The sequence below is a fragment of the Hemitrygon akajei genome, unplaced genomic scaffold, assembly GCF_048418815.1.
Source record: "Hemitrygon akajei unplaced genomic scaffold, sHemAka1.3 Scf000099, whole genome shotgun sequence".
NCBI lineage: Eukaryota > Metazoa > Chordata > Chondrichthyes > Myliobatiformes > Dasyatidae > Hemitrygon > Hemitrygon akajei.
Genome location: NW_027331985.1, coordinates 642,381 through 652,774, shown reverse-complemented (window position 1 = coordinate 652,774; position 10,394 = coordinate 642,381).

The following is a 10,394-nucleotide window of genomic DNA, read 5'->3' as shown; positions in this document are numbered from 1 at the left end:
GGGTATTGTGGGCGGACTCGGCCCGGATTAAATGGTCACTCCAAGAGGGCAGATTCCCGGACAGAAGGCAGAGAAGGGCTCGCTCCAGGTCCGGGTCCGTCCTCTCAGCCTGCCAATTAGTCTGAGGGTGGAACACCCACTGACACAAGCTGATGGGGAGGATCGGAGACATTGCCGGGTGTCGGTGGCGAAGAGGAAGATTCAGAAGGAGGGTTCAGTGAGGTGGTGCGTGGTCTTTGGATGTGTGTAAAACGTGTGGGGTGGGTGTCGGTAATTTCAATGCGAAGGGCCTGTGCTGATGGAATGGACTCGGGGGGGTTCTGTGTAGGAGGACTGGGCTCATTCGGACAGGTTATTGGGGGAGACGTGTGTTTACTGGGAGGTGTGTTTAATGAGCAGGCGAGCTGAGGGGGAACGGTCTCTGGTGGAGAGATGTGGGAACAGCCCGTACGGAAGGCACTGGGTGATCGGAAGAGGTTAGAGGAGGAGTTGTGATGTCTGTGTGGGCTGAGGGATTCCGAAGGTCAGTATCTGTTGCTACCTGGAGACAGGCGTAGTCAGTGTGAGAGTGTCATGCAAGAGGTGTGTTTTATTATCGGGAGTCACGATCTTCAGTATTTTATTTCATCTGCTATATTTCCCATTAACCTTCCTCTATATCACGGTTTTGTTTTCCCAGAGTTTTTCCGCTCTCCTTTAATGATTATAAAAAATTGGAAATGCTACTGACATCTGAGGAAGTCCAGTGTGAATCCTTCACCGGTCCGGAGAAGCAGCAACATTTCAGGGCTTGGTTCTGCACAGTCGGGCTCCCCGTTATTGCACGTTATCAAATCTCCATGGCAACCCGATTATCCAGCAGCTTTTGGGAGTCAGTAACTGCCCCGTTGCATTAGCTTACGCATCTTCTGCTTCACTGAAGGGTTTTCCCGTGTTACTAAGAAGGATTTTTTTAACAACTTCGTTCTAATATATCTCAATTGTCCCAGTGAATGCAAATTGAGCCCCTTCCCTGCATCTCCATCCTCTGTGCGGAATGTGTTTTGATTCCCGGTCAGATTCTTCGAGACACAGTCACTGTATTCTTCCGGTACCGACCGTCCACAGTCCTTACACCCACTCTGACTCTGCCTTCCAAATTCTCAATCATCCCGGCAGACTCCCCACATCTTCTCTCTTCTAGGCATAATTTAAGTACCTTCTCCAAATCTTCCATATAACTGAAAGCCAACGTTCTTAGCATTTGACTGTCCTACAAAACTTCTATATCATCCGGGCCGATTCAATCACAGCCTCTCATCTTCAAAGGATAATCTAACCCTTCTCGCCAAATCACCCGTATCACTGATAGCAAACGCTCTTAGAAATTATGTTGCAAGTTTATCGTTTGATTGTCACGATAAGAAGACAAAATAAATAATAAAAATTAACACTGTGATTGACCTTACTGAAGCAAAATTGCCGGGCACACATTAGTCCGACGGAAGATAATGACAAAGGTGAAAACCAGGCAGCTTCATCACAATAATAGACTCATGGCCGCCCCCTTCAGGAGTAGTTGGGGTAACGCATTCCCTTTCGTCCAATGTGATCACAGGCGATCGGCACGTTTTATCACATCCGTTCAATATGATATTCCTCAACAGACCAGCAAGAGCTTCCGGCCCGGAACGTCGACTGTACTCTTTCCCATAGATGCTGACTGGCCTGCTGAGTTCCTCCAGAATTCTGTGTGCGGAACCTGTAATTCGACAAGAAGTGCATCAGCTGCACGAACTTCCTTCTAAAACCTTCACTCCACGGAATATAAGCATCGAGAAATCGCCATTGACCGCGGTATTCGTGAAATATGGTGGAAATGCTTTCCCGTCATACAGTCAGCATTCAGCATGGGGAATGCTTTCATAGCCTAAGAACGTTGCTGGAAATTTGAACTCGGTTAAACTAATCAATAGAATAAAGTCCCTCCTCTCACTTTGTCTGGGAAGTTAGTCCCATAGTGACATGTGGTTGTACATTTCATTTGGTTCACGTTTGTAAAACTACCGTCCGGCCTGTTCCTGAGCAACAACAACGAGACCGCTCTCACTGCCGACTGGTATGTACAAGCAATTTATTCCGTTCATTTACAACTGATATTTGTGGTTGTTGCCGACTGTGTCAGCGATCCTGCACCACGCGATAGGGGAAATGTGCGAAGGGGTTAAACGATGGCATTGGAGAGCGAGGGGCTGGAAACAGAACTGCAGGAGAGCGAACAACTCCGGAAAATCTGGATTTAACGCATTTCCTCTGTCCACAATGCCGGGTATGACGTCAGATCTCCATTGCTATTAGTTATTCTTCTACATTCTTCAGGTTTTATCTTCCGCCCGTTTTAATCTCCGAAAACACTGTAATGAAATGATTTTACATTTATTGGAATCGCACTGACAATCCCTAATTCCAAACACTACACCTACGGATAAACTCAGAGAGCGCGGCTGCATCACCACTGAACGATTCTTTGCTCTAATTGTGTAACATTGAATGTGCTGTCTTCACTAAAAGACATGTAACCCCACTGGGACATTAGAAAGCACCATAACCGATCATGCAGGTAGAATTAGAAAAGGCGCAGCGGGAGACCCAGCATCTTCCAGTAGCTTCGGCATTTCAGAATTATTTTCCTAAGCAATACAAACATGGGACACGACTTTGTCAGTCAGAGACAGACTACTCACGTCAGGAACGAGATACTCAAAGGAATAGGTCTGAATTTTAAATCAGTAATCAGACTCTGCCGGTACCTGCAAGTAGAAGTGAATTCAGGATTTTGCTGCATATCAAGTTTAAAACATTCTAATGGGGATCACTAAACTGAACATACGGCAACCCCACCCTTTCGGCCACTTTTCCTCGGAAAAAATTACGGAAAACAAAGCAGCACGACAGGTGCAGGAATTTCGAGACGTTTCTGATGTTTCAGTGATTAGAAACGACTTCTCATTGACTTAACGCTGTATATGATACACCAATTCGGATTGCGTAGTATGTTTCCAGAAATCCCGAATCAGACGAAGGAGCAATTTCAATGGCGGGGACTCGATCGAGATATGAAGTCGCTCCGCTGATTGGGACGTTTCTCCGGAAAGTGCCTTTAAATGCTGCAAACCGGGCAGAGATCAAAATCAGCACGTCAGCTTTATATTGAGTTAATCCTGGGTAGGTAGAGTCAAACATAGTTAATTGAACACTCTTAATTAGATAATCTGTACTGTTTGTGTTTATTTTAATATACCGGCTGTCAACGGGATAAGGACAGACGTCTGAATTTCCAGACGTATCGCGCTCTTTTGAAATTGGAGAATGATGACGAATATATTCAGACCAGCAGGAAAACCGGACAGAAAGTCGCCAGATGATTCTGACTTTGAACTTGCATTTTAAAATCTAAGAACAGGCGTTGAAAGCTTGAGAAACCGGTGTGATGTGTCTTTGAATCAGAATAAATGTAATAAGATCATAAAACCCTTGAAAACAATTAGGCCATTTGGCCAGTCGAATGCACTCCGCCATTCCGTTATGGTTGATTTATAGTTATTTTTCTGCCTTCGCGCCCCTAACCTTTGACGCCCTGATTAACTAAGAAGTTATAAAACTCTGCCTTAAACCCATCCAGTGTCTTGACCTGCACCGCCGACTGTGCCAATCGATTCACAGATTTACCGTGCGTGGCTAAAGGAAAAAAATCCTCATCCGTGTTCTAAATTGACATCTCTCAATTCTGTATCCTCCCCTCCTAACCTCCCCCACTACTGGAAAATGCCCTTTCCACTCCACTCTATCGAGGCATTGCAACATTCGAAATGTTTCAATCAGATCCCGCCTCATTCTTCTGAACCCCCGCGAATACAGACTCGGAGCCATCAATTCACAGGAATTGTTTACAACCCATTTGCGTGCGACACGTGACACTGCAAAGAGGTCACAGTTCAATACCATCACAGTCCAACAGCCCTGGGAAACAATGAAACCCGGAATATATAAAGCAGGACATTAGCTTGAATGATCCGGGCAGTAATGGCTCGAACTCAATGTGAATGTATACATTTTAGAATTAGTGTAAGGAACAAAGCGTAAGGTCTTTAAACTTGCTTCTGATCGTTCCCCATGTTCGACATCATTACTGTGAAGGGCCGGTGCTGCAAACCTGCTGTAGCAAGGATAACCTGTATTTACTGTGTGGAAATACTGTCAGGCCAATGGGAAATGTGTCCCGATGTGTTGTCAAATTAGAGCGAAGTTGGGCCGAAGCAAAATGATTTCTCATTCATACTGTGGGCTTGGACTTGTGCCGAAACTAGAGAGCTTCAGCCAGACAGAGAAAGAAAAAAAAAACAATCACCCTGCAGAAATAAATTTAGCGAAAACACCGAACAAGAGAGAGAGAGAATGAACGTTGGGTGTCCGGTTCGGGAGCCACGACCAGCACTCTGCAAACTTTTAGGTAATACCCACCTCGAGAATGGGTATATATGTTTTCAATATTAGATACCCGGGTGATTTAATCTGCAAAGGAACATACATTGCTACGGGAGGGATGTAATCAAACGCCGTTATCAATAACGGGAAAGGAGAGTCTGAATGAAAGGCGATGCAGTCCTGCTGGGAAGAAATGTAATCACTGAGAATAACGATTTCAGGGAGTTCAATTTATTACCATCCCTGTGGATCAGGTGTGCGATTACTTCCGATATTGGAACATTATTTGACGCGTTCATTTGAGCGGTACAGACTTCTAAAAAAATTCAAAGCTGAGGTAATGGGGGAGAGCAGAAGAGCTTTCACCTGCTCTCTGAATCTGGTCTGGGTCACTCCGTAGATAAATGTATTTGTGCAGCTGCTGAAATTCTGAATCACAGAACCCCAAAACTGTGCCTGAAAAAGGCGAATAGACATTTCCAGGTCTGTGTAGAGGCATCGCATGAGAATGAAGACCAGAGTGGTTGTCGCCCAACAGAGAAGGAAACTCGCCGACAGGCTGAAGAGCAGAATGATGGATTGTCTCTGACTCTCCATCTCCGGATCTCGCTGTTTCCCGAAATTTCCCCATCCCTTCAGCCTCCTATGGACTCTGCCCGCCGCCAGTTTCTGTCTGACGGTCAGAGCATTGAGGGTCAAAATGAGGAAGAAACGAAGTAGCGGATTCAACAGACGGTCCACCCAATAAAACCCCTCAAACGATCCCGAGAAAAGAAGTACGGGCCTACCGAAACAGATCCAGTCACCCCTCACCAACAACGCCTTCCATGTATATGACATAAAATGGTATGTTTTTAAAAAAGAAACCGATCGATATTGCGCCAATCACTATACCCGCAATTTTGGGGATGCAGTAATTTGTTTTATATTGAGCGGAGCAAATGGCCACAAAGCGATCGAAATTGAAAGCGACAGTAAACCACACGGAACAGTCAACGGCCACGTGACACAGGACGTAGTGGACAAGGCAGAACGGAGCGTTGTCCAGGAATCTGTGAAGTCTGTTTGCTTGACCCATTTGGTGGAACAGGACTTCGATAATCACCACCATTAGATCCGCCGCAGCCATCGCCACCAGGTACCGCGTGACACATTTGGAGAGACCGCGGTTTCCTCGGCTGAGAATGATGATCGCAACAAGGTTAACTACAGTGAGACAAAAAGGACCAAAAATAAGAATAAAGAAATGCAAACGTATTCTTTGTAGAAACACAGCCGTCAATTGGTCTCTTGAAATTAAATCTCTGCTGGACATTATCAGTGGAAGTAAAAAGATACTTTGTTTGAGCACCTGACCGCAGCATAAAGCGTTTTACAGGAGCGCATGCTCAAATTAATCTCTTCACGTTCACCTGTACAGCAGCGATGAGCGAAGTCTAGGAATGATAGATCACAGAAACGAGTCCTTCGGCCCAATATCTCCATGCTGACCGACATGGTCATCTGATGCCGTTGTCCGTGATTGGGTCAGATTCGTCAAACTGTCCATGTGTACTTTAAATATTGTTAACGACTCTGTTGCTCCCATTTCCTTTCTCAGGCTGTTCAATACACAGAGCAACTTCTATGTGAGGAAACGTCGCTCGTAATCCAGCTACATTTCTGCCCTCACTAAAATGCCACTCGGCCGAACCTCTCCCTGTAACTCAAACCCGAGAGTCCCTGCAGCATCTTTGTGAATACTGTCTGCACTCTTTTCAGCGGACTTCTGCCTTTCCTATAACAGGGCGACCCCTCAATAAAATGCCACTCGGCCGAACCTCTCCCTGTAACTCAACCCCGAGAGTCCCTGCAGCATCTTTGTGAATACTGTCTGCACTCTTTTCAGCGGACTTCTGCCTTTCCTATAACAGGGCGACCAAGACTGTTCACAGAACTCCAAGCGCGGTATCTCCAAGGAGAGGGGGAGTGTAATTGAAATCCGAAAGTCTGAGTTACTATTGGATTGGAAGGTCAGATTCTGAAAACAAGATCTTGCACCGCAGCCACCTTCCCTCTGTTTTATTTTACTGCTTCAGGGACAAACCATTGCTCTGAACAGAACATTGTTACCCGGTCTTAAAAGTGCTCGGCACTTGTAATGTTTTTTTTTAAACATCTGTAATATTCAAGTCAAACGATGACAAAACATAACACACAACACACGTAAACACTGTCAGGCAGTCACAATTGACAGGGAGGATACAACAGTGAAATGTTCTGACGGGACGGCGATGGTGGTTTCTGAACAGTGAGCGACCGACTTCCATTCTGCCTTCATTGTGACCATTTGTGACAGTGTTGTAACTTAAAACAATGACAATGCACGTACGCTGAAGCTAAAATGCTTCAATGTAAATGTGGTTAGTTTAGCCTTTAACCATTTATGGATTATATTCATTAATACAGCTAAGTTCAACATTATATTACCAAAGATGTCGAAAGATTTTAGCCTAATTTCAAAATGATGTTAACATGGTATAAAAGAAATTCCAGCTGCTTTTCCACAAATGCTATTTTCGCGGGGGAATTTCAATTATGGCGAGGCTGTAGCTTGGAATTGATGATGGGCGCAGTAAAAGAAGTCCTGATCCTTCGAGCCGGAATCGAACCAGCGACCTAAAGATGACTCCATTTCCTCTACAGTCCTCCGCTCTACCAACTGAGCTATCGAAGGAAAAACGATACCAAGTTTCTCCACGTTGGCTCCTACCGACAATCATTATGCAGATTTCAGCCTGGCATCTGTCGACCGATGGCAGAAGCCTGTCTATGGCAACTATATCGTCCTTCCAGCACTGGGGGCCACGGGATGACGCCTATCACCGAGCTTCTGACAATTCTAGGGACACTACGATTCCAACACAGCTCTTTGATCGTCCTTGCCCGTTCAAATCAAAGGTTACTCAGCTTCCTCTTTTCACCCAGTAACCAGGGCAATGTCCTTCTAACCACTCACCTGATTTATGCCTGAATCGTCGCCTGCAGCTCATGCATTACTGAAACACCAGCTGCCAGCCAGCTTTCCCTCCTATCTGCTTTCAACGCAGCAAACCTACGACATTTTCTCCCGGCCCTTTGACTGAGACACTTTCCGCTCGCTCGCCGCCAACCGCATCTTTTGTGCATTCCAAGTTCAGGGATTTGATGCGACGAATCCTCTGAATGCAAAATGTCAATGGAGAATGCGAGCATCGATCTCGCTACCTCTCGCATGCTAAGCGAGCGCTCTACCATTTGAGCTAATTCCCCAGCACATCACACTGACCTCCTATAGTTTGTTCCGTTGGACAAACATCATTGCATGCCTGCCACTGTTCACCGATGCACAATCAGCAGCTCACAGACAGGCACACACACTCACTCACTCACTCATCAGTAGTTGAGAGCGGCGTGAGGTCTCTGCTTCCGTATAAGTAATCGAAAAGTATTTACCCGGGATACCGACAAATATAATCACTGTGTAACAAATAGCCCTGTCTGGAAATATTGTTAATCCAAGGCTGTTCTGTTTGGAATGTTGTCAATTTCTAAATTTCATAAAAGTTGTAAATAGCCAGTAAATAAACTCAAACAGTTATAACAACGCCCAGAGAGCAAATTTCTTTCGCGCCTACTGGGTAAAACTCTTCACCGATCACACGTTGTTGAGAGTCCACCGCGTCTGGATGTTTCCGTCCTCAATGTAGCTGCAGCACAGAATGACGTACTTTTATATAAAAATCGGTCACCAATAATGAAAACAACTTGTACAGTGATTGGTGCTAATTACCGCTAGTTAGCAGAAATATCTCTGCTCTGACGAACCGTGATGCCAGTGGGGAAATAACACGCCTTATTTCGTTGAACTGAACGCAACACCAGTCTTGAAGCCTCAAGAGACGGCCGATGCTCGGATGGCAACAACAGATGCGATGTTGTCAAACTACTCCGTATAATGACAGGACATTATCTGCGCATCGCTGGTGACGGCAGGAGTCTGTAATCCTGTGGGAGAGTCCACCTCATCAGCGCTGATTCCACTCTCACATTGCGAGTGGAGTCTCTGTCTTGTCACTTCCCCGTGATGACGCACCTTTCATGTGATTCACTGTCACTTTGCTTGCGGGTATTTATTTTTTACTGGACATTAACATGAACGATTTCTGGCGCAAACCCTCACTGTTTGCACTGTTACCGGAGTCAGTCGCAAACAATGATGTTGGCGAGAATGCGGCCCTACGATTAATCGAGGGGTCCGTGGATACGAGGAAGGGAACCCCTGCTGTAAGCCAATTTACTACCGCATTCACAGTGACAAATGACGGAACACTCCGGAGCAACCTCTCAGGCCTGACATTGACAAAGGCTTTTTCTAAAGTCCAGGCGGACATGAGCCACTGCGATTCCTTCATCAGCTTTCCTGGTGACCTCCGCGAAAAACTTTGTAAGATTGTTCAGGCACGACCTAACACGCACAGACCTAATAAGGCCGAGTCTACGCAAATATTTACATATTCGATCCCGTAGAATATCTGATAATAATGTATCCAGTTCTGACGTCGTGTTCAGGGACTGAGTCCCAGAATCTATCTTAAGTAACCGAAAACATTTGCAACCATCCAGTTCTCAGGCACCTGACCCGTGACAGACCGCGACAGACCCAAATGCGGTGGAACCAACACGCCGGCAGATTGTGAAAATGAAAGAATGTTGAAATTTGATTTTGAGTTTTACAATCATGAACCGTAAGACGAGGGAACGATTTCAGATGTAGAGAGAGTGAGCAGCTTTAAGTTCCTGGGTGTCAAGATCTCTGAGGATCTAATCTGGTCCCAGTGTATTGATGTAGTCATTAAAAAGGCAAGACAGCGGCTGTACTTTATTAGGAGTTTGCAGCGATTTGGCATGTCAGCAAATACGCTCAAAAACTTCTATCGTTGCACCGTGGAGAGCATTCTGACAGGCTACATCACTGTCTGGTGTGGAGGGGCTTCTGCACAGGACCGTAAGAAGCTGCAGAAAGTTGTAAATCTAGTCAGCTCCATCTTGTGTACTAGCCTACAAAGTATCCAGGACATCTTTAGGGAGCGGTGTCTCAGAAAGGCAGCGTCCATTATTAATGTACTCCAGCACCCAGGGCATGCCCTTTTCTCACTGTTACCTTCAGGGAGGAGATACAGAAGCCTGAAGGCACACACTCAGCGATTCAGGAACAGCTTCTTCCCCTCTGCCATCCGATTCCTAAATGGACTTTGAAAGCTTTGGACACTACCTCACCTTTTAATATACAACATTTCTGTTCTTTTTTTAACAAATTTTTGATGATCCTTTCAGTTGTTTATTATTATGTTTAAATTTATTTATTATTATCTCTGCTAGATTATGTATTGCATTGAACTGCTGCTGTTAAGTTAACAGATTTCACGTCACATGCCGGTGATAATAAACCTGATTCTGATTCTGGTTTGCTAAGCTGGGCTTGGACTGCGCTATAAATCTCCGCACTGAGTGCAGTATTGATCCGGTTGCATGGCGGCCCGGTGTGGGAACACCAATGCCGCAGAACGGAAACACCTGCACAAGGTAGTGGATGCCACCCATCCCATCACAGGAAAAGCCCCGCACACCCGACAGGTGAAAACACAGGAAACTAGCGACTCATCTACAGCGTGTGACGTCACAAGGAAGCGGAAGGCATAATCAGGAGCGCCCACCTTCCAGGTGATGCTCTTTTATCCCGGCTGCCATCGCAAAGAGACACAAGACCAGGTTTAGGAACAGTTCTTCACTCCGACCATCAGGCACTTGAAACAACGCGGATTACTTCACTCACCGCAAAACTGAACAGATTCCACAACCATGGACACACTTTCAATGACTCTGAAAGTCATGTTCTCGTAATATTGATG